We start from the raw sequence: 26,552 nt of genomic DNA on the forward strand, positions 1-26,552 counted from the left end.
GGGATGAATAAAAAATCAAATCGACAGTTTCCGTAGTTTTGAAGATACTAAAATTTCTGTAACAATAATCTGGGTGCTACAGCTCTGGTTGATGTGCACCGTTAAAGATCAGACATTTCCTCAAATTGTCACACAAAATACACAATTTTAAAATATTTTTCTTGGCCTGTATCTCAGCAACAAAAGAATGGATCAAAAATATTCAAAAAAGAAAGCAGAAAAGAATTTTCTCAACCATTTAATAGATAATTTTTCAATTGAAAATAGCTACAACTTCAAAAAAATACTATTTACAAAATTTAAATCTCCAAAAATTAAAATTAAAAAAATATGGGAGATGTCTGTAGAAATGAAAAAGACAGCGAAAATTTAATTAACAAAAGGAATTTCTCCAGATAGTTGATAGTTTTAAAGAAAAACAGGGTACAATATTTTATTTTGAAGCTTTATTATTAAAACTGATTTGAAGAAATGTACATGGACGTTGTGTGGCCTATCCATGTTTTTAAACAACTCTAGAAACATGATTTACGACATTTTTAATTCTTCAAAATTCAAGTTTCTTTCTTCGTGAATTGGAATGTAGAAAAATTTCATATATGAACGCTAGGGGGTACCAGCAGCTTAAGTAACACTAAAAAGGGTACCTAGCCTAGAAAAAGTTGAAAACCGTTGAATTATAATATATTTCAACTTAAATATAATAATATCATGGAGTTTCTGTTTGTAAATATTATTTTATTTGATAATATTTGAGATTCTCAGCCAGACAAATTATGAAGGAAAAATTGCAATGATTTTTTTTGCAAAGTATTTTTTTAAATGTCGTTTGAAATTTATGTAAAACTTTCAGATATTTGAAAAAAACAAAAAAGATAGAATTCTGCTACAAAAAAGTCACTTGAAATACAGGCAATCACTTTTAGGTGGTTACTACATCAACACAAAAATTGAGATCATGTTGAAAAAAAAGCCGATGCTAATATTTTTCAAAGTTTTTGTCCCTCGGCTCTGGCCGGGGTCAAGTGGGGGAACAATCCATAGTCTCAACATTTGAATGCAAAAAGTGATCAAAAATGCATTTTACACTAGTTTATTTGTTTTGCAACCATTAGTCTTCAAAAAATGTAAGATTTGACGGTAACAAAAATTCCAAAAAAAAAAACTAAAGGTGTAAATTTTTAAAAATTAAAAGATTAATAAATCAACCCAAACATGCTTAAAAATTATTCCAAACGCAAGGGAATGCATTTTATATTGATTTCAGCTGATTGCACTTAAATTTCAATTGAAATTTTAATGTTTTTTGAAAAATATTTTTTTGCCCCCTGATTTTTCGGGGCAACTAACGAATTAACGAGCATTTACATAAATGTTGATAACAATTTATTTTTGCAGATTTTTTCTACAAAATAATAAATTGTAGTAATAATCAATCTCATTTTAAAAAATTAAACGATTTTTTATTTTGAGTTTATAAAATCTACATGTATGATGATGAAAATTCCCAATCATTATGGAAATTAGATGTTTGGATTGGAAACAGATAAAAACGGCTTCGTTTACAACTTACTCACTTTTTACTCAAGATTTGAAAGCTTTCTTGAGGAATTCAAACTTTGAACCAAATGTATGCGTTCAAAAGTATGTTGGTACTAACGTTAGCATAAAAAACATTGTAATTTGGTTTAAAAACATTTCGTAAAATTCCTTCTGGGCTCGGGAGAAAACCGGGGAAAAACCGGGAAATTGAAAATCGAAATCTGGTGGCCACCCTGGGTTTATCAAATTTGTTTTGCCACACAGCGCAAAGTCTCGACAAGTTTCAAGGCTTTTTGACTGCGAGATTTGTTACGGCAGGTTGCACCGAACCTCTGGGTACAGGGTCACTGGGTCTCGAGGGAGACCAACAAGTGATTGTTAGTGAACGTTGTAATTTGAATCACTTTCTTTGATTTTGCCTATCATATCGTCGCCGTCGTGCTTACTTGTCGCACGTGCATTTTGGGCCAAATTGAGTTAAGAACGCCATTTTGTGCAGCTCACAATGCCTCACCTTTTGACCTTCACAGATCTCCAAAATTCGATTTCCATCTTGAGATATTCAAAAAAACCGAAAAAACTCCGTTGTCACTTTACATATGGAAGAAGTTTCAATCTCGTCGTGCAATCTTGTTTCTGGCCAAAGGGATTTCAGGTCAGAACGCGTTTGACGCACGTACAAGTTAGATTACCGTAAACATTTGTAATTATAACTCGGGACTCCGGTAACCAACTTCAACCAAACATTGGGACAATGCAATGTGTTTGTTCTTGTTTACATTGCGTGTTCTAGTTTTTCTTAATTCAAGGTCAAACATTGAAACATGTTTTTTCGGAACGTCGAAATGGCGGGTGCGACAAGATAGCACGACGACATCGAAATGTCAATCTGTCATAGTCTTATGCTTTCTTTATCAAATAAGTTACCAATAGTGAAATGTATTGGTGAAGTAAGAAACGTCAAAAAGGCTGTCAAAAAGTGTCATGATATCCGCATTTTATGTCAGAGACGTTTGTGTGGGTGCACTTTGTTGCATCGTTTCACTGGTGTTAACGACTTCAAAGTTCATAACAAATCATAACTCACTAAATGGGTGCTAATTCGATTGTATTCCAACGCGCTTTGCATTTCTAATGTGCCCTACGAGAGCCATAACGCCCTAATTGCACCCAAAAGTCAAACAAACAAACAAAACTTAATACCCAACACGTTTCATTTCACATAATGTCGTGAAACGGTGCAAAAGTGCCATTGTTTGACACTTTGTTAACCCCAACTTGTCTCGTGTACTCTTCACGAGTAACTCACGCGTAATGGCTTAATTCTTCATAAAAGTTAAGCCTCCAAATCTCCGAGCCCGCAAAGTTCGTTTATTGTCCGAAACGACTTGAACGGGGCACAGAGTTCATGAATAAAACATCCGCCTGGGGGTCTCCTCGGCGGCCACCGGCTGAGCGGTGGTTTACTTGCGGAACCTTGTCCGTTATCCGCTGCTGCTGCTGCTGCTGTGGTTGGCCACTCTAAGCGATACACGATAAGACGAGGCCAAGCCGCGCAATTTGCGCGGAGAATCGCAACAAGATCTAGAATTGGAATTGCCAGATTTTGCGTATCTCTGACTCGCGTAAGGGCAGGCAAGCGTGGTAGTAGGCCGCGTTTTGTTCAAATTTTGCGCGCGAGAAAGTGGACCCACTGAATGTTGTAGTAGGCTACGGCGCGGTTGGCGACTTTTCCGAGTCGACCCGGTAGCCCGAATTTTGGTTTACGGTCATATTTACTCGCTTGCTACGATCGAAACATGTGTCGTCGTGAAATTTGTTTATGGTTATTACAACTGGAACATGACTACCGTAATGGATGTGGTTGATATTATCGCAGTTTGCAGTTGAAAATTAAAAAGACCACCAAAGTAGCACATCCCTTCACCAAAGTTAACATGCATTTCAAGCAAACACACCACCAAACCAAACTTTGACATATTCGTTCGGGTTCGTCGCCTGGCACGATTGAAATCTATTGTTGCGCGCACCATTTGACGGTTGCGCAATCGAGCGTGTGATATCAACAAAGGCCACGATTTTCGACAAACTTTGTTTTCTTCTTCTACTTCTTCTTGCTGCTTTGTCCAATCGGTCGTTGTGTCACACACAGAGTTGACCGCAGCAGCTCTGGGTGGTGGCAGTTCCCGCCCAACTCTAATCAACCCTGTCGCGGTCGAGATAATGACCCTCCACTGTTTTGGCTGGGTACGGTAGCCGGATTGATTACCAAGTTTTTTTTTTTCTGTGGATTTGCCTTAATTACGCAGGTTTAAATGGTCGATGCATTTTTTTGCTTGTCTAGCTTGATGAAATTGCTTGATGGGAAGTGATTAATTACCTTGGGAGTGTAACAAGGGTTATCGACGATTTTTTTAGCCATACTTAACTTTAAGGTGTCGTAAATGACCGTTACGAAATTCTATGAAACTTTTACTGAACAGCTTGGGTCAATCTCAAATTCAAACAGATAGGTTTGTAATTAATATTATCCTTACAATATAAAAAATCGCATCGCATCGAAAATTTAAGTTGTATTTTTTTCTTTTTTCAAATATTAATTTTGAATCCAAGATATTCAAGATATTTTTTCAAAAAAAAACTTTTCAGAAAATAAAAATACGCGAGAAAAATCCCGTTTTTTGTTTCACTTTTTTAACCAAAAGTAAAATTCCCAAAATAAGAGTTTTTTTTATTATTTTAGATTCAATCTTATACCGGAGATTTAATTTTTTGAAAAGGTGATGATTTTTGGAAAATATCAACATAACGGTTTTATCCCTTATCCCCGAATCCCACTTTCCCGAATCCCATATCCCCGAAAATCATTTCCCCGAAAGTGCCACTTACCCGAAAATCATTTTCCCGAAAATTCCACATCCCCGAAAATCATTTTCCCGAAAATTCCATATCCCCGAATGTCATTTACCTGAATAGCCATTTTACCGAACTGTCGTTTTCCCGAATTTACATATACCCGAATGGTTACTTCACCGAAAAATCGATTTTCCCGAACCTTGAACCTTGATATAAACTGAATTGTTATTTAGGGATTTTTTTATAAAAGTATGACGTTAATATTAAATTCTCCTACGTGTTTTTTTAAAGATTAAAACCCTAGAAGGCCATCCATAAACCACGCGGACGCTTCAAGAGTGCGGGGTATTGAGATCATCCACGTTCCATAAAAAAATAGATTTTTTTTGTAGCGGCGATTTTCAGCAAAGGACAATTTTCAAAAACGGTATTTACGTGGTAAGGATTGAACAGCAACGATAGCTTTATGCGACGACTCGATGCGCAGGATTCAGTTTTTTTCTAGATTTTGTTTAACTGAACTGATTTGTCTTTATAAATTTTGGCTGGATGAAGGCTATGAACATTTATTTTTTTTTACGTCCAATTCGAGTTCTGCGACCAACCCTTTTAATCAAATCTAAATAGTTGATTATTGAATTACAAAATGCATTTTTTGAATATTTCATCACCGCCATTTTAGATTTAAAATTACTAAATCACTTTAAAGTAGTTTAGGGGCTCGACAGCCAAAAAAAGACAACTAATTTTTTTTTTATTATTCGATTATCCGAAGTGAACTTTTGACAAGGCCTTCGGATAATCGAGTCTGGACTGTATTTTGATTTTCAACTAAATGCAATGTTTGCGAAATGATCAATGTATCAAATCGACGTTGTTGTGTTATCTTGTCGTTTGTCGCTTTTTGACGTTCCGGTTGCCAAGGTCCCGAGAAACAATTACAATTTTTTGCCGTAGTCGGGCCTGAACGTGTGTCAAACACGTTCTATCCTAAAATCCCTTCGGCCAGTTGTCGCACTTACATCAATTTGAATATTCAAAATTCAATTGAAGCTCGGAATTTTTTGAACGTTCAATTGTAGACATGATACTTCATTGATCGCTACTTCCCCGAACCCTGGGCAACGGCCATACCCGCCTGACCGGGTTCGGGGAAGTGGCATTCGGGGAAATGGCCGTTCGGGGATATGGTCATTCGGGAAAATGATTTTCAGGCATGTGGAAAATTAGGGGAAGTGGCCATTCGGGAAAATGATTTTTAGGGGAAGTCGCCATTCGGGGATGTGGCTGTTCGGGGAAATGGATTATTCGGGGAAATGATTTTCGGGTAAATGACATTTCGGGGAAGTGTCTTTTCGGAGATGTGGAATTCGGGGAAATGTCTTTTCGGGAATGTGGGTTTCGGGGAAATGTCATAGATTCCAACATAACATATGGACATTCAAAATATTTTATGATTTTATGTTATTGGCTTTTTCAGGCTAAAAATATTTTTTTCAGGCTAAAATTAAAAAATAAATGCATTGTTTACCATTTGACCCATTGAGGGCTAAACCATTAAAAATCTAATAATGGAATTTTGATGACTGTACAAAAATTATAGGCTGGTTTAAAAAAATAATTTTGGGTCATATATGACCCATCAGGATGAAAGGGTTAATTATATTTAATAAAGGAAACGCACGACTGCAAAAACTGAGATTATTTCCTACATTTTTCCTTTTTCGATTTTTAGGACACCCGGTTGCATAGATATAATCTCCCAAAGTTTAAAATACTTCAAAAAATTGATTTTTTTTCAGTGCATCTCATTTTCAACTGATATCACAAACACTATTGATTCGATTCGCAATGCTAAAAAATGAAACTTTTTTTTTTGCTCTTTCAATAGAAATAATTTTAATACTATCAACAAGCCTAACATTTAAAAACGTCCAAATTAACTGTTTAAGCCATTTAGTTATGTTTCGCTTGATTTAATTTTTTTCAGTGTGCCAACGACATTCCAAAAGTTTAATTTTTAAACATTGAAATTCGATTCAATGGTGATTTTAAAAAACTATAAAAAATAACACTGAAAAAAATATTTTTCCCATAAAATAACTTGAATATGTTTTATCTCACCAACCAAAAAAATCAACAGATTGAAATTATCACTTCATGCAGTAATTTTGAAATATCAATAATTGAACGTTTTCAGAAAAAATGGACCTTCAAAATGTAAAATAGATGTTAACTCATTTTAGATTGCAAATTTCGTATTTTAAAACAAATATTTTTTTCAAGAAATCTTTTTCCTGTAGGGTAGGGTAGTCATCAATGATTGATCAATGAGACACTTTTGGTTTTCAACATTCAACGATTTTTCTATTTTTTCATCAGCATGTTTTAATGAACTTTTTGCTGTATTTTCTTTCTTTTGTGTGTTCTAACATTGACCAAAATATGAGGTCGATCCGACATCTACAGCCAGAGTTATTCAACTGTCTCATTGTAGACGCACTTGGCAGGAACAATGAGACAGCTGGGGAACAATGAGACACTCTACGAAAATCAATACTTTTCTTATAAAACATTATATTTTTGTATTGTTCCATTGCAGGTGCCTTGCCTTGAATATTTTAAAGCAATTTTGCCAACTTGAAACTTTAATTAACAAAAGTTATACTAAAAAGTATTTAAATTTAGTAAAATTCATTTATTTATACCAAATAACTTTGTGTGTTTGGTTAAATGAAGTTAAAACTCTTTAAATATTCCAAAAAATCACTTTCAATTCATGTTTTGAAAGATTTACATGGATTTTGAAATGTTTAATGAAGAAAAATCAAAGTGTCTCATTGTTACCCATGAGCTGAAATGAGTGGGGAACAATGAGACAGTCCTGGATACTGGGTATATTCTAAATTTTGGCCAAACCTAATGAAAGGACATTGTAGCCCAACTCAATCCCTATGAAACGTCGAAAGAAATTTGAAGAAATATTAGTTTTGGTGTTAATGGCAGCCTACGAGCGAAAAAGTAATTTTTGTCCATAATTTACATACAAAAAAATATTTCCGAATGTTACATCATTTATGATGTAACACTTTTGCACGTCATTAGACATGTAAATTTAAATGCAATTTGATGTAAATTTGCAACAAATTATACGTAAAAACATGATTTTACGTGTGATTCAACCGTTTACGTCGAATCTCAAGTTTACATCAACTGAGTTTACATGTGATTCATTTTTTCCGTGTCGAGTAAATTCACATATTTTTTTCTGTGTACTTTTACACCCCAGAAACAAACATTTATGAATAACTTTTCAAGGGAGCGTCCATAACCAAAGCCACTATTATAGCAGAAGTGTATCCAGTAGATACACCTTTCCCCCAAATATGAGCCTGATTGGTTGAAACTACGACTTGTGAGAGCCATTTTATCATTGTTCCCCGTGTCTCATTGATGACTACTCTACCCTAGAAGATTTTGCAACTCTAGCACAAAAGATGCATTTTTAAATACTCTATAAAAAATAACACAATATCTTAAATAAAATATATGTTTTTTGGGAAATGCTTATTACTCTGATAAGTCATAATCATACACCTACAACTTTGCAGAATACAACAAATCGATCAGAAAACTCCTTCTTAAAAAAATGCAATATTTGAAATCTAGAAAAAATAATATAATTAAGCAGCCTGAATTTTGTTATTTTTGCGATGAAAGATAGTTAGTTTCGTCATTCGAGAATGACAGAAAAATTAAGTAGTTTCACAACCAAATTTCAAAAAAAATACTTTTAGATTTTAATTTCAATGCTAATTCTATTTTTCGAATCATAACCTTTTCAACAATTTGTGTATTCGAAGAGAATTGTTGAAAAATGGTAAAATTTCACGGTTGAACCTCCCAAGACTCGATTATCCGAAGGCTTTGGACACAAAACTCGAATTTTATGTTATAAGTAAGAAATTAAAAGCGAAAATAATTTTTTGTTCATGATGCGAATATCCGAGGTCCCATACAAACCTTTGGATAATCAAACTTCGGATAATCGGGTCTGCACTGTACTCCCAAAAGTCATAAAAACAAATCACCCCCTTCCCAAAGCCTACTCCTCCTTAGTGGGTGGCGATGATCGCCAACTACCCGTTGGTTCCGGTTTTGTTTTGTGGATTTATGGCCTCACGACGACCGGCGAGCCCGCAGCTGATTATGCAAATTTCACCGGGGCGCATCACGCGCAAGAGAAGATGCATCCAAACGAAGCGCTCCGCAACAAATTGACTACTTTTTATGGCCGAAATCAGGAAAAAGTCGGGCTTTTTTTCAAGAGTGCACACGCGCTCACGTCAAGAGCGAAAGTGAAATACGCGAAGGTTGCTTGGATGACGGTGGTTTGGCGAAAATGTCAATGTTGCAGTATCCGTTACAAGTGGGGTGGAAAGAAACATAAATCAGCTTGGGGGGACAGAGTTTGCAAATTGTGATCGGCGCTATGCATTTTTAATGAAATTCGGAGCTTTCGATCTTTGCGGTTGTCGGATTAGTAACGAAAATGTCAAGTGTTTTTAGATAGTAATAGAAAATATCTTTATTTATCAAACGAGCAAACTCAGACATGATGTCTTGATTTAACTCTCGGTTGAGTTTTCAAAAAGCCGTAAGAGCCACCGTGACCTCCGAAACAAATATTCGTTTTTCTTCAAATTGTAACAATGATTTCATTAACTTTTAGTTCGGGGCACGTAAATAAACAATTTAAAGCATTTTTGAACATGTTTTTTCGTGAGAATGTCGAATACCGATGCAAAAAATGCTTTGCTTACCGTTGGCTCTTACATCTTTTTGAAAACTAATCCGAGAACTGTTTCTTTTCCTCAAGAAAAAGACTTTAATTTCAATTATTATCTCGTCACCTTAACCACGTTTGCTCGCATTCCTTTCATGCATTTTTGCTCGTTAATCGTTTTTCCAACAATATCCAATAAAATCGAAACCATTCCGACAACAACAAAAAACAATCGTAAAACCGCAAACAACTTTGCCAAAACTTCAAACCATGCTTTCCCCACTTGTGAGCGCAGCCAGCCCGCACTCTCCACCAGTGCTGCATTTTGCAACAAAAAAATCCTCACATCGCGATCGAATTGACTGCTCGAATCGAGCAGCTTCGCTGCGAACGTCGCGATCAAAACAAAAACGGCCAGAGAGAGTGCGAGCGATCGACGATGCTCGCTCACGTGAGCGAACAAACTTGCCTCGCGAACAGGCTTGCCACAAATACAGATTTTTTTGGCACATACCAAACACTCAATCGAGTATAACTTTAGAGAATAATATTCTTACCAAAAACTGAACATGCCAAAAGATGCTAACAATGTTTATTTTTTTGGCCAATTTAACAAAAACTGCTCAAATTTATTTTAACTGTAAAAAAAAATTCGTTTGTGTTTCGGGTCTGTGCTGAAAAATCTGTAATTGTGGCAAGCCTGCTCGCGAACTCGTCGAGTGAGAGTCTCTCGCTCTTTCTTCAAGATCTCTCGCCGTCTTGGCGCGGTGTCCTCGCGCGGTGGCGGTCGCGATGGTTCACTGGTTCCGAGGTTCGCGCGGCCGCCTCAGTATAGTTCCAGAACCTGCGCCAGGTGGCACGCGTTTTCTCGACGTTCCTCGCGCGTTGTTCAGAGTGAAAACCTTTTTGACATCGGCGGACTGCATTCGGTAGCGATTGTGTGTAGGAGGTCGTTGCGTGTGAAGATCACTTGGGATCAGCATGGGATGGGATCACCCAAGGTGGAACAACCCTGCGATCGTGTGGTGTTCAGTGAGCTAATCGCGGTACACTATCGCTGTGGGAAGATCGCGTACCGTGTGTGTTTGACGAGTTATGACGATCTCGTGCGAGCTGTTGACTAACCAGTGTGTGTGCGAGGAAGCTGCAGGATCAGTGAACCGTAAAGAATTTCCATCGGCGAAAAACGAACGCCACAATGCAGCAGCGGCAATGGTTACGCCAAAACTGCGATCGCTGGCGTGACTTGGAGCAGCAAAAAGGAAGAAAAATTGTCTCATGAAAGTGAAATTTCGCACGTCTGCTTGGGCTGCTGAGTTATTGCACCAAATTATGCGATGTGATGCACTGAGAAAAAACAACAAAACAAAGAAGTGCAAAAATGTGTAATAATTTTAAGTGAAACAAGTTCAGCGTGTACTATGTAACTAAGCAAAAGGAGCAGAAGTCGACGATTGTGCAATAGTTGGAGCCAAAAAGATATATCAAGGTGGTTTCGAAGGAAGAGAAAGCAAAGGGAATGAATTTTGGTGGTGAAAAAGTGTGGATCCCAATAACTGGATTTAGGCGTGAAGGACTGGCCGGTAATGACACCATCAGTTGCACGCACACTCACTCAAGTCGCGTGAAAGGATTAAATTGGAATTGTGCACGGCAGAGTGTGATTTCGCAGCGTTCGATTGAGGAATGTGAAGCAGTTCGACAAGGTCGAGACGAAATTAAGCTGGCTGGGAAATAATTGGGCGAAAAGTTGCACGCGAGTTGTGCGCATGCGCTTCGAGTGTGACAAATTTGAAGGAGGCGGTTGCAATGGGTGATGCAATTGAGTTGGAAAATGAAACTATCTTATAGCTTGGTGATTGGTAAGGAGTGCTTTAAAAATTGAATCATTTTTATTTTATTTTATTTTATGAAGCACTATTAGGCAAACTTTTCAAAAATGATGTGAAAATCAAACTCAGGATTTTTTTAAAAAATTCAAGCCAATTCGATTCATTTGTATTACGATTGATTTAATTACGAATGCTTAACGTAAATAAACAAACTAACGAATGTAATGTGTTCCTCTCATATACATTTGTGTATTTTGACATTTGAGAAAACTTTAAAAAATCAATACTCTTAAAGAAATTCATAATCAATTTTGTATTTTTTTTATTGCTTGGTTGTACGATAATTCATTATTTAAATATTTATGATAATATTTTTGAATTTTCTTGAAAATTATTGGTAAAATACTACCTTACTGTCCCATCACTGAGAAACAACATTAATTGCCTTTTTCAGTTGTAAGAATTGTCTGGAAGAACCTTTTCCATATTTTGCATTATATTGAAATGATTTTTTTTTATGTGAAAATCTGAATTGACTAGGATGGTGACATTGAGCCAAAGTATTTAGTTTTTATTCAGATTTAACAATATCTCGTGAATTAATCCTATTTTAAAGGTACATTTTGAAGAAAACCCTCACCAAGAATTAAATATATTTAAAAAAAATGATTCTAGTTTCCGTTGAAATTCAGGTGAAAATAAACAGTTTGAATTTTCTCGGCAGCAATTTTTGAATTTTAGAAAAAAAATGTCTAGAAATTGGTATTGAACTATCAAAGGTATTGAAGCATGATGTAAAGGCTTTATGAATATTGGATTGGAATTAGAAATAAAGTAAGGCTAGCACAAATTTTATTTAAAGTTTTTGTCCTTCGGCCCTGGGCCAGGTCGAGAAGTTGGAAGGGTAAAAATAAACTAAACAACACATTTCAAGCCAAATTTTCTTTTTTTCGGTTGTACTACTGTCAAAAGAATTGAAAACATCAATAAATCCATGACAAAAAATTTATAAGGGTGCTCGTGGTTGCATTTTTCGAGACAAGATTTGTCTGATCACGCCTTCCATCGGATGGGGAAGTAAATGTTGGCCCAGTATAACCTAGAGAGTTAGGTCGTTAGCTCAGTCCAGGTGTAGGAGTCGTCTCCCTGGGTCCTGCCTCGGTGGAGTCGCTGTTCGAATCCAAAGGTCGTCAGTTCGAATCCCGTGGTGGATGGAAAATTAGGTGTAAAAAGAGGTTTGCAATTGCCTCAACAATCAAGCCTTCGAACACCTAGTTTCGAGAAGGGATCTCGCAATCGAGAACGCCAAGACAATGCTATAGAGCGAATAATTTGTTTTTTTTTTTTTTTTGTCTTAAAATTATTTTTTCGTAAAAAGCTCAAAAGTGCCTCTTTAATAAAAATTACAAAAATAATCATTTTACATTGTACCATTGGAATTTTAAGCAATAATGCTTTTGCGAGAAATTGAGAGTCAGAGGACAAATTTCAAATAAAATTTTTGTCCTCCTAAGATTACTTCAAATATTTGGTTAAAAGTTGTTAACCTTTCTCTTGTTTTGTTCTTAAACAATATTTCATCAAACTAGAAGGCCAATGCAAATTTTATTTCATGTTTAAAAAATTTCTTAAGAAAACTTTCACTGAACACTGGTCGATTTATTTTTAATCAATTAGAGCACTTTTGGGCTTTTTTACAAATTAACAATTTTGAGACCACAAGCCTGAAAAGGCATAAAATTTATAAAATATATATATTTTGATAAATTTATTGATATTTTGCACATTTTTGACAGTGGCATAACTGTCATAATGTAAAAATAAAAGATAATGTGATTCTTTAAGTTTATTTTTTTTAAATTTTGGCGCTTAAAATGATATTTGTACCAATATGTAATTTGTAATTAAAAAAATATTAAAACAAACTTTCCGCGCTTTTGGATTTATGTAAATAATTAGTATTTAAACAAAAAAATAGATATGAAATATAATGGAACAAAATATTTACATTATTTTTTAGATAACATGAAAAATAACTTATCTATGCCTGAAGACTGTCCCTGTTATTTTGTTCTCGGATAAAAAAAATCAAAGACAAATTATTATTTAAAAAAAAATCTGAATTGTTTAAAAAACAACTAAGCCTATTTGAAAATATGTTTTTTTTTTATTATTGTGTACTCGGATTTAATTTAAGTATTTTGGTAAAAAAAAACTTAAAAAATGTTTTTCTGGTCACACAAAACAATAAATTTAGGTATATATTGAATAAAATGAACAAAAATATTACATGATTTTTAAATAAGGCCGTTACAAATATTTTTTAAAGTAAAAAATAGTTAAAAAATTGAAACTACAAGCCACAGTTTCAACTTTTGAATGTAACTTCTATTTCCATTGACAATTTTTGCCCTCTGATTTTTCGGACCAGTTTTAAAGAGGGGGGTGGGGGGGAGGTGACATAAACTTTGAAAAATATTTGCAAAGGCCTTAAATTGATAAATAACTTATTTTTACTTAAAGACTGAGCCTGTTTGTGTTTTTTTTAATTTTAAATGAAGAATATCTAAAAATCTTAAAAAGATCTGGGAGTTGATTTAAGTGAAATCTGCAATCTTTAATCAACCACCAAGATTCAAGCATTTTGAGAGAAATATACTACAAAAAATGTTTTTATTTGTAAATGCATACTTCAAATTTACTTCTGGAAAAAATGAGATATGCCTTTCTTATAAGAAAATTTCCTTGACAAGAAATTGGTGGCGAAATCCAAAACGCATTTTTCTCGGAAACTTGATTTGGCATTTTAAAAGTCGAGTTTTCAATCATGAAAAGTTAAGAATTACGTAGCTTCCTTCCTAACGATAGTGAATTTTTAAATAAAATGATTTTTTTTAAACTCATTTGAACTTCTAAATAATATTCAAAAAAAATACTTTGAAAATACCCGAGACAGATATAAGCTGTATCATCACAAACAAAATCTGATACCAATTATCCCAAGTAACATTTTTAAACCACCAAGTTTTATTAAAGGTTTATTGTAGCATCTTGATTGCCTAATAGTTTTATTTGGGCATTCACCGCAACCAACAAGCAAGAGCTAATTAATAGGTTCTAACAGGGTTTTATGCCTCGGACATAAAACCGGGTGGAAATAAAAGCCGACTGGCTTTCAATAAGGTTTTATGAAAGTTTTAATAGAGGCTTGAAAACCAGATGGCAATGCCATGCCAAACGGTTTTATCGCATGCTTTGTTAAAACTTAGGGTGTTGTAGCTGTCAAGTGCCAGTAGGCATGTAAAAAGCTTAAACCATAAGCTCCTTAAAGAGCATTTATCGCGGCCAAAAAGCAGTGCCTAAATATGGCACTAAACGCGTGCTCTGATTGAATATGATTGACCGCCATCTTGATTGAAAAAATAGAAAACTGAAAAATTTGATTTAAATTTGATGGAAACACACATTTATGCTGAATTTCTGGTATGATTTATATAGCGATAGATGTTTGAAAATATTTTGAACATTTTTTCAAAGAATTGCAATAAAATATTTTTAACATTAAACACTGTGATTACAAAATATTGATTTTTGATGAAGCGAGTTGTATTTTTTGGCTCTATCTCCCCTACATTTATCAATAAAATTTCAACCGCAGCTGAATTTGAGCCATCAATTGTGAGAAATAAGCTTTCAAATTATTTGGATTACCTCTAATATCTATTATTTATCATCGCCATTTTTGACAACCATCTCCATAATTTCATTTGGCAAGACGAAGACTTATTTTTGCCAAAATAAAACCTATTTGGCATAAGACGTTTGAAGACGTATGAAATGTCATTTTTCCATAACTCCTGACTAGGTTTTAACAAAGGTTTTATCAAGGCTTTGAGGATGTTGTTAGGATTCAGTTGTAAAGCCTTGAACTCCTATGTAGGTTTTATAAATAGGCCGTAACAACCTTTGCGGAGGTCCTTTTGGGTTTTAAGTGGGGTTTATCAAGGTTCTGGGGAGTTTGTTACGACTAAGGGGTTTTAATGTTGGTTTTGGCTGATAGGTTTTATAGCGGTTGTGACAGCTTTGATATAGCCTAAAATGTTACTTGGGATACTTTGCCATAATTCCTCTGCCGTCCAGCGAGTATTAGATCAAACCACTCACATACTCGAAAATATTTATATTTATGACATAACTGAGCAGTTCTCTACGGAATCGGTCTTTTTTCTTTAATTTTAATTTTTGTATTTTTTAATCTGGCTGAAACTTTTTTGGTGCCTTCGGTATGCCCAAATAAGCCATTTTGTATTATTAGTTTGTCCATATAATTTTCTGAAGACGCGGGTTCGATTCCCGCCTTATCCACTGAGCTTCTATCGGATGGTGAAGTAAAACGTTGGTCCCGGTTTCTCCTGTCTCGTCAGAGGCGCTGGAGCAGAAATCCCACGTTAGAGGAAGGCCATGCCCCGGGGGGCGTAGTGCCAATAGTTTCGTTTCATATAATTTTCTAACAAATTTGGCAGCTGTCCATACAAAAATGATTTGTGAAAATTCAAAAATCTGTATCTTTTGAAGGAAATTTTGGATCGATTTAGTGTCTTCGGCAAAGTTGTAGGTATGGATATGGACTACACTGAAGAAAAATGATACACGGTAAAAAAAAATTTGGTGATTTTTAATTTAACTTTTTGTCACTAAAACTTGATTTGCAAAAAATCACTATTTTTAATTTATTTTATTTTTTGATATGTTTTAGAGGACATAAAATGCCAACTTTTCAGAAATTTCCAGGTTGTGCAAAAAATCATTGACCGAGTTTATGATTTTTTGAATCAATACAGATTTTTTCAAAAAATCCAAATATTGGTCGCAAAAATTTTTCAACTTCATTTTTCGATGTAAAATCGAATTTGCAATCAAAATGTACTTTAGTGAAATTTTGATAAAGTGCACCGTTTTCAAGTTATAACCATTTTTAGGTAACTTTTTTGAAAATAGTCACAGTTTTTCAATTTTTAAAATTAGTGCCCATGTTTGCCCACCTTTGAAAAAAAAAATTTTTGAAAAGCTGAGAAAATTCTCTATATTTTGCTTATTCGGACTTTCTTTGTTGATACAACCCTTAGTTGCTGAGATATTGCCATGCAATGGTTAAAAAAATGGAAAATTGATGTTTTTTAAGTCCCACCCAAACAACACACCATTTTCTAATGTCGATATCTCAGCAACTAATGGTCCGATTTACAATGTTAAAACATAAAACATTCGTGAATTTTTCCGATCTTATTGAAAAAAATATTTTCAAAAATTTGAAATGAAGACTAACATTTCAAAAGGGCGTAATATTTAATGTTTGGCCCGTTTTAAATGTTAGTCTTGATTTTAAATTTTTGAAAATATTTTTTTCGAAAAGATCGGAAAATTTCACGAATGTTTCATGTTTTAACATTGTAAATCGGACCATTAGTTGCTGAGATATCGACATTATAATATGGTGGGTTGTTTTGCGTGAGACTTAGAAAACATCATTTTTGCTGTTTTTTAACCTTTGCATGGCAATATCTCAGCAACTTTTGGTCGTATCAACAAAATTCATTCAAGCAAAATATAGAGAATTTTCTCAGCTTTTCAAAAATATTTTTTTCAATGGTGGGCAAACATGGGCACTTATTTTAAAAGTTGAAATACTTCGACTATTTTCAAAAAAGTCACCTAAAAATGATTATAACTTGAAAACGGTGCACTTTATCAAAATTTCACTGAAGTACATTTTGATTGCAAATTCGATTTTACATCGAAAAATGAAGTTGAAAAATTTTTGCGACCAATATTTGGATTTTTTGAAAAAATCTGTATTGATTCAAAAAACCATAACTCGGTCAAAGATTTTTTGCCCATTCTGGAAATTTCTGAAAAGTTGGCATTTTATGTCCTCTAAAACATATCAAAAAATAAAAAAAATTAAAAATAGTGTTTTTTTGCAAATCAAGTTTTAGTGACAAAAAGTTAAATTAAAAATCACCAAATTTTTATTTACCGTGTATCATTTTTTTTTTTTTTCAATGTAGTCCAAATACATACCTACAACTTTGCCCAAGACACCAAATCGATCAAAAAATTCCTTCAAAAGATACAGATTTTTAAATTTTCACATATCATTTTTGTATGGACAGCTGCCAAATTTGTATGGAAAACTATATGGATAAACTAATGATGCAAAATGGCTTCTTTGGGCATACCAAACGCACCAAAAAAGTTTCAGCCGGATTAAAAAATACAAAAAAAATCGAATGACCGAAATCTCAGAGAATTGCTCAACTTTTAAAAAGTAACTAATTGTTTTGAATCGAAAGAGATGTTTTAAAATTGTAAAGTGTTAATTTTTTATCTCAAAATTCAATAATTAGTTCTTAGATTAGATCTTTTTTTAACAGAAACATTGTTTGTTTTACCAAAACCAAAATCTAAGAAAATCCAAAAAATATAGCATTTTTTTTCGTAAACAAACTTAAAGGCCTAATCTTTCATCAGCCATAAAAAGTCACTAACTTGATTTGTCAGTCATGTTTCAGAAATCCACCTTTCTATAAAATCAAACGTTACTGTTAAACGCTCAAAACTTATAACAACCGAATATGACTGATTGCCTTCGTCCAACCTACTCTCTAAAAAGATGCCCACGAACCCACATTTCTCAATCAAACCCTCTAATCCAAATTCTGAACCTCCAGCTCCACACGATCTGATAAACCCTCCAGCAACAAAAAAAAAATAGAAACCTCAACCTAACGGCCACTTGCCAGTTCACCTGACCATCACGAGAAGACCAATTTTCATTCCCTTCTCTCTCGCGTCACTCTGACATTTTTCCCCTTTTGGGGATCATGTGCTCAAATGGGGGTTTCCTCCCAGAAAACGAAAAACTGATTTCAACTTCTTTCTTTCCAAAAATCCAGCAAGTGTTGGTTGTGTGCTAGCGATGTGTACCTGATGACGATAACAGAAGAAGAAATTTCAAATCAACCAAAAAGAGGTGGAAAAAGATAACGTGTTAAATTTTAAAAAAAACAGCAAATGTGAGTGTGTGGAAAACGCAGTGATATTAGAAGCAAACAAAATTGTTTAAGGAAAGGTGGAGAAAACGAGGAAGCCGCAAGTGAGAGGAAGAGAAAAAGTGGTGAAGAGAAATTAAAAATTAATAAAACGAAACATTTCGTGCAGTGAAAGAACCGTCCAGAGCCGGACAATAAAAGTAATAATAATACTCAACGGTAATCGTACGTTTCGTACCGTACACACAACTCTGCCGGTACGCAACAGTGATAAAGAAGAGCCTCTGCACGCTAAAATAGAGTTGTCTACCCGGGGGGAAGGTTGACTCGCAAAACGGTGTTTTCAAAGTTGAGATTTCCATACACGCTGAGTTAGTACGGACCAGAAGGAAGGACGGGGGGGAAAGGAAGATTTCAAGTGTCGGCAAAGAGTTTATTTGGTAAAACGGCGCGAAAATGGAACTTGAACAGTGAACAAGGTTAAATGCCGCTGGCCAACATGCTCCAATTTCAACTGGATTATTTTGTTTCGTTTCGTCTGCCAGTTTAGTGCCTTCGACTTACATTTGAATTTTGGTCTTTGGTCAGTGATTTTTTTTCCTGCGGGTTTAAAAAAAGTGAAGACGATTAACAGTGCGTAAAAAAAGTCGGTAATTTAACCTCGGGAGGCGCTGAATCTCGCAATTTGAAGGTATGTTGCAAGTTGAGAAAAAAACAATAAAAGTTGTGCCCTTTTTTGACGGCGGAGAAAAGAGTCGGGTCGACGCAGACGCGCAGCGGTGCATTATGGGAAATGACCATCCATCCTGAAGTCGGGACGGGAAACCGTTTTTTATTCGGCTGGGGAGTTTGGCTTAGTAGGCCACGCGATGACCGCGGTGACCACCGGGCTACTGGGCGTTGGAACTAAAATATAGGTTGTTCGGTGGGCTCCTAATTGGAAAGGGGGAAAACCGCAGCAAGCCGTGAACGAAACAGTGATGATGTCCCACAGAGACAACAGACAGTATTTTTGAGCGATTAGTTACACCTATTTTAAGGTGCGGGTTTAATGCAGTGTGGTATAGATTTGAACGGGGTTTTTTATACGGATTTAAAAATGTCGATCTTAAAAAGTGATTTTTGCCGCAGCGGTAAGCTGGCAAATAAGATTAATTTGTTTTCTTGTTTCGGTTGCTACCAAATGTGAGGTTTTACGGGTGATTTGACCAGTTGTAATTGTAACCGGGTTTTGATACGGCGATCACATGTGTTTTTGGGGAAATGTGGTACGAGTTTTTACCGCTACTCATTTTAAACTCACTTTATTAGATTTTTTTTTAACATGAATGTTGTGGTCATATAACGTGCTAGCAATTATAATTTTTCGAGAAATTTAAATGTATCAATAAAAGATGATGATTTTGTGTATGAAATTTGGTTGTTTGACTTGATTGGCAACAAAAAGTTTTTTTTTCAAATTTGAAAGTTTTTCAAGCCATACAACTATTTTGAAAAAAAAAATTACGCGTCTTTATTAACGATGAATCATTCAATGTAAAAGACAACATTCATCGACAATCATCCCTTACACGTGGAACACTTTGGTGAAAAATTGTCAAGGATTTAATATCCAAATTTTCTTTTGACCTAGCTATTTTTAGGAACATTTTTTCTCCAAGTCAAATAGCTTAAATTCGATCATACCACTCTTATTTATGAAACCGATTCAACTGAAATAATGTTTAAAAATATTTTTAAAAAATTTCAAGCCAGAATTTAAAAAAAATCGGCCACCGTGACCTCCACCACTAATATTCGTTTGTCACCAAATTGTAACAAAATTTCTGGAGTTTTTTTTAAATAAAGGTCCAATAAACCAAATTTTCAGTTTTTGCTTTTGGGTGTTCTTTAAAATCCCTGACTCAATGCGGTTTCAAAAATACTCAAAAAGCAAAAACTGGAAATTTGGTTTATTTGACCTTTTTTTAAATAAAAAACTTCAGATTTCATTCATTTTTAGTTCGAGACACTAGAAAGACGTGTAGATGTTTACTATTGGCTTTGTTTTCCATTGGCTCTTACGTCTTTTTAAAAACAAATCCGAGATTTCGATGAAACAATTGTTGCTAAAATGCATTATACTCGTACAGTTGATTTGCAATCATTACTTTTCATAAAGATTTAAGGTGAAAAAAATTAGCGAAAATAAACCTTTTTGCTGTACTTTCAAACAACATTCACTTTAATTTTAATGATTTTCAAATAAACCTATTTAAATCGCGTTTTAAATTTATTTCAATATTATATTATATTATATTATTATAATATTATATTGAAACGTATTTCACTTAATTTTCCATTGATATTTTGAAGTTTAAAACAAAAATGCCCCCTGGTTTGATATCAAAAATAAAATTTTCGTAATTTGAATTTTCTATAAATTTATCATGCATTATAAACACTTTTTTAAATTTATTTAAAAGATCAAATACTTTCTTCGTTTAAAAAAAAATGTTGTTCTTAATAAAGAAAGATATAAGTTTTACTTCATTTAAACTAAAATCACAATAAATTTTAATTCAAGATTTTGTCCCTCAGCCATGGTCGAGGTCAAGGAGGGCTCGAACAAATTAAAAACTAAATTTCAAATTATTAGCTCAATTTTTAACGGCATGCTTTTGTTAAACAATTTCAAATCATCAATAAATTGATAAAATCATTGGTTTTTTAAAGTAATTTTTTTATGGATTCTCTAAGTTTAAATTTGTAAAAAAAACATGAAATGCTTATGATTTCAGAAGAAATTCAGAAGGGTTTAATAATGAGAATAATATTAGCAAAAATATTTTTAATTTAAATCTTTAGGGGTTTTGTTAAGTTGTTTTTAAGCTTTATAGCTTTAATAAAATCATAAATTTTCTTAAATTAAACATTCAAATTTTCATACATTTTCTGGTTCAATACATGTTTGTATTATTTTTTATAAGACTGTGTCCATCCATTTAGGCCGTTGCAGATATTTTTGAAGTTTGCAATCATAATTTTTCAAAATTTCTGTAAATTGACGAAAATTTATTTTTTTTGAAAAAAAAGTTTTTCGGTGCTGTACGTTGGAATTTCATAAAAATTCAATTTTTAATCCAGTCCAAACATGCTTAACATGATTATCAATGCAGAAAAATGCACGATTGCTTTCAGTTGATTTTACTTCTATTTTCATTAAATTTTTTAAGTTTTTTGGATTTTTTTGCCCCTCGATTCTCGAAAAAAATCTTAAAAATTTAAATGCATTTTCAGTAGAACGAATGTCATATGAGATGTGAAACTCTCGGTGCTTCAAATTCAGTTTAAAATGCAATATAAATTGATATGTTTATATACAAATACCAGAGAATTGTAAAATTCCAGCTTTTTATCAATTTTAAATAAAATGTACATGTTTTCTAAAAAAAAATAATAATGTTTTTATAAATTATAAACTTGTTTAGTAAAATATTAACATTATTTTTCTCTAAAAAACTATTGCAGCAAACTTTGTGTTGTAGTAATAATAAAATTTGATCACTTTAAATCTGATTGATTTATTTTGATCACTTTAAATTTTTACAAGAAAAACATCCACTTACAGAGTCACCATTAAAATCTTCAACGCAATAATTTTTTTTAATCACTACTGAAATTTTTTACCGATAATAGTAAATGGACCTTGTGTTGCTTACCCCAGTACTTGTTTAAAATAAATAGAGACAAACCTTATCAGTTGGAAAATATTCCAAAAATAAATTGAAATTCTGTCAAATTCACCCCGGTTTAGGTATAAAAAGTGTCAAGTGTTATAAATTGCTTGTTACGCTTATCTTATAGTTATGTTGCAAGCAAAATTTATGGTTTTCTGATATAATTTTCATTCATATTACAAGAAAAGTTGAGAATAAGCCATGATCCCACCGAAAAAAAATTAAAAAAGCAACAGGGAAAAATGTTTTATAAGTTGCACTGCGTATTGCTTACTGTTATTTTCATTTCAATAATATATTGGTAATGATGGTGATATTCAAACATTAAACTTATTTCCTTCTCTCAAACTTGAGGTGACTCACTCGCCTGAACAAGTTTTTCATTCATCATACTTGCGCGTTCAAAAGTACATCAACCCAAAACAACTTATAACAGTCATCAATCAAAAGCTGCCTCTTTTCTTTCTCCACCACGTCTCGATTCTCCACGCACTCACAATTTGTAATGGGGGCTTAGAAATTCCTCCCCTGCTGGCCGTGGAAGTGGCCATTTCACCGCACCGAAATTTGTTCTACATGAGCGACCATAAACCACATTCAGCGGCCTTTTTGTTAAGCCGAAAGTCTGACGGGTGAGATAATTAGAAGAAATTCTTTGTGCGGCTCAACCCGGCTCAACTTTACTCTGAAGATGTGGAATTGTTACAAGCTTCTTCATAATCTACCATCACACCAAATTGGGAATGTCGGACGTAATTGGTTCAATTCTTCTGGTACAGATGTTCAACATCTGATCTGAAAATCTTAGCAGGCTGTGGTCATTTGAGGTTACATAATGCACATCAATCAAAACCTATTACTGGAGGTACTCTGTTGAGAAACATTTTGACGTTATAGTACTTCCCGCCTCACAATAGCGAAAGTGTGATCCTAATCTTCCTTTAAATAAAAGTCATGTACCAGCAGCACATCGTTTTTCCATTTCCGCTCGCCATTAACGCGGGAAATGTCACGCCAAAACACGCACCTAAATCACTTTTGACAGTTGGCGGCGTTGCCGCCATCTTGACACCTTGTGGTGAGGATGCCCTTAACGGCAGTGCTGCCAGTCAAGATCAATTTGCACTTTAGTTTGTTTTGGAGAAGCAGCATGCCGTGATGTGTTGAAGTGAATATTTAAAATGCTGGCTGCTATGTTGCAACATTGGCGCCTTCGCTATTACTTCATTTATTTTGCAAAGGCATCTTTGATGATGGGCGCTCTAAACGATGGTTTTCACTTTTCACGAAGGGCTGCGGGTTGTTCCCACACCGGAAAGTGAACTGGAGCCGCAAAGTGCTTTCACGGGCTGTTGGTTCTTCGATTTTAGGCATTTTGTTCACACTCACAGTTAGCGATAGAGAAAGTTAATTTTAATGAAATGTTCCCAGCAATCAAGGACAAGCTCGCAAATTCTTCCTCTAAATGGGGCATCATTTGACAAATTAGGGTCCAGTAAGAAAGAAAGCCTAAATTTGCATTATATGATTTTATTCATGCATTCTCGAATAGAAATCACTTAGAAAGTAGTCTTCCATGGAAATCCCACCGTCTGGAATGATTTTAATAACCCAAATCGGTTTGGACCTAATCAGAGAGACATCAAGCTAAAATAAATCTGACGATTTCCGACACCTGGTCGCATCTTTCCGAACCACACAAAAAAAAAGTGCAAATTAGGGGAGTTATACCTATTTTAATCAGTCTAAGCCGTTCGACCAATTCTCATCACTTTTGCATTTTTCCGCAATTAGATCAACATTTTCAGATACATCAACAATGGAGAGTTGCTTGCTCACTTTTATTTGAACTATTTATTACTTTGGAACAGTCAAAAACACTTTATGAAAGCTGTAATTCATCATCAAAGTGCTGATAGGCCGATAAAAGAAATAGGCTGAGAAATGGTATATTTCCCCTAAGTCTGCTTTCGTGATCTCTTCCTTCCCACTGTTTATCCACCAAAACGGTTGAAAATGCGCAACAAAATCATTTTGATAACCGATGTTTCCGAACTGTGAAGGAAGCATTTCTGCGGTGAATAAGCGCGTGATCATTGTGCGGGGCGTGTTTCGTGTGTCCAATTTTAATGCAAATGATGCTGCTGCAGAAGCAGCAGTTGCATAACAATAGTTGATCTGTGCATGCGAAATTAGCAATTTTCGTAAATTAATTGATAGTCAAGCAATTTGAGGTGCGGAAATGGAGTTATATCAAAGTCAGAGGAAATAGTTAAATGATATAGATTTGTATTTTCATAATACTTCAAATCCAAAACAAAGCCAGTAACGAAAAAGGCGATCTTTTTCACGATGAATAAAAAATAGTTTCCAAAAATTGCCTCATATTTAATAGTTCTTTGTTATTTGCAGCATATAACAAAAAAAAAAACACTCGGGAAAAATGTATTATTTTCTTCAACAAAAAAATAAAAATTAGAATTATCACATTTTTTGAGTTAATATGAAGGTTGATATGCATAATCCAGGAATGGCTTGCCATTCAATTACGCTACACAGCCTAAATAAATTCTCGTGTTTGTAAATTATTTTGAACATCTTTTGTTTCGCGGAAAACTTTACTTCTTTTGATTTATGTTTTAATTCTTCAATTTTCAGTATTTTTAGATGCATTTCGGCTGTATCGGTATTTTACATTTACAGTGATTTTGCTGCTCGTTTAAAAAAATGGTTTCAAAGTTCGATCATTCATTAGCTACCGTTTAATAGTAGGCTCTTCGATCTAAAGTCAGTAAAACAAAATTTGACCTTATTATTGCGCAATTCTCACTAACTTGGACTTCGCACTAAATTATTGCTATCGATCGCACTATTGCGACTTGTCAAACTGGCTTGGGAAATTGGGTCCTAAAATGAAGCTTAGATTGCTGATATTATTATTTACAGCGATAAGGCTTATTTTTCTGAGTACAATAACCCTTTGTACGACCAAAAAGAGTTTAAAATGGATTTTTAAATCAAGTTTGAAAAATGAACCTCGCGGTCCTTCTTGACAGAAAAGCTCCTACTTGACAGCTCGTTCCAAGGGGACCATAGTTGATCCATCGAAAAAATGTTGTCATGTCAAAAAAAAAAATTACATTAAAATGAAAAAAAGTTATCAGAAATGCTTTTTAATCGTGTTTTTTACCGTTGTACATAAAAATTTACATAGGGCTTTAGTACCCAGTTTAATTTTTTTCAAAAAATGATCAAAGCGAGCCGATCTTGCTCACCTGTCAATCGCAATTTGAAAGTGCGAATGTCCAGTTTGGTGGAAACTGCGACTGGAAATGTAAATAAACAACTACTGGTTGCCTAGTTTTTGGAAATTTTGGTGTCAAAAGTGCGAGAGAAAAGTGCGGGCCAAATCCAAGTTACAGTGCAAGGATCAATATATACCTTTTATTATTTTGAAGCGTTCATATGAATAACTCTTTAATTTAATCTTGAAGGTTTATTTGTTTTTTTTTTGTATATTCGACCAAGTTTTAGGAAACTGAACTTCCTACAAGAATATCAAACTTGGACAAATCTGGGCGAAATCAGCTCCACCTGCCAGTGAAATCCTAAACCGATGTTTTTCCCCATAAAATTTTCGCAATTTTTTCAATATGTTAACGAACGTTCAACGTTCAATGTTTACCCCTAAACGTTAACCGACTTGGATTAAAATTGGTACCGATACTTATTTTGATCTAAGAAAGTTTTCACGCAGAAAAATAGGGCATATTTGAATCAACAAAACCGTTTCGTTGATTTGATAATCTTGTTTTTTGTTGAATCAACGCTAAACGTCAAAGCAGATTTTTCAAAACAGCAAAAGACTTTTGTGGAATTGAAAAAATCAAGGTTTGTTTCAACGCATTTTTTTTTTTGTTGATTATATTCAATAAATATTTTGTTGATTCAAACCTCGTACAGGCTGATTCTACAAAACATTTTTCTGCGTGTTGTCTTGTCACCCTAATGAGCATTTGTTTTGGAAATTGAATTTGCATTTATATTTTTTATTTTGATGAAAATAAATTAGGGCTAATTTGAATGTTTTGAAAATATGTCAATTCAATTCAATTCAATTCGGTTTATTTGTGAATAATCAAGTTACAATGAGTTCATTAAGATACATAACAGAGTTTTGGAGTTCCTTTCAGCTGTGTGTTACATCGTAATTCAATCGAAGGTATTAGCACTTATAAATATTAATAAAAGGCAAGAGTAAGAAAAAGTTAAGTTTCATGATACTTTTTCATGATTTTATGATATTTTTTGACGTTGAAAATTGGTTTAATCTTCAATATCTTTCAAGCACATTTTTAAGAAATGTTCTGATATCTTAAAAAAAATATTTTCCGAGATGGTCAAGCTATATCATGACTTTCAGACATTTTTATAGTACTTTTCGATTTCAAAATTGATTTTAATCGATTTTTACCTGATTTCCCGGGTTTGTTTGCCAATAGTCCTATCAACCATCAAAACTTCAGATATTATTTGAATTTTTCTCAAATTTTCATCATATTGACGTTTAGGACAGTTAAAAGTCTTAAGGCCGTTGCGAACATTTTTCAAAGTTTATATTTTGAGAAAGTGATGTCCGGATCTATCATGCAACCCATCGTTGGATGTGGTATCAAAAGACCTTTCCAACGAGTCAAAGAGATCGAAGATATGACCACCCAAAAAGTTATAAACAATTAAGTGTTATTTACAAACTTTTTGAGGC

General features: G+C 34.0%; 1 protein-coding gene across 5 annotated transcripts in view; it reads left to right on the top strand.

Moving 5' to 3' along the window:
- The window catches only part of LOC6047867 (guanine nucleotide exchange factor DBS), a 216,319-nt gene that overhangs the window by 121,633 nt on the left and 68,134 nt on the right, over positions 1 to 26,552 (top strand). The window contains exons 1-2 of one of the 5 annotated variants that reach the window (XM_038266277.1): positions 10,028 to 10,673; positions 17,973 to 18,759. The exons of the other annotated variants lie outside the window; for them this stretch is intronic. The gene's annotated coding sequence lies outside the window, so the exon portion shown is untranslated. Of the gene's footprint in view, positions 1 to 10,027; positions 10,674 to 17,972; positions 18,760 to 26,552 lie in introns of those variants that run through there. 5 annotated transcript variants of the gene reach the window in all.

The sequence above is a fragment of the Culex quinquefasciatus genome, chromosome 3 (genome assembly GCF_015732765.1).
Source record: "Culex quinquefasciatus strain JHB chromosome 3, VPISU_Cqui_1.0_pri_paternal, whole genome shotgun sequence".
NCBI lineage: Eukaryota > Metazoa > Arthropoda > Insecta > Diptera > Culicidae > Culex > Culex quinquefasciatus.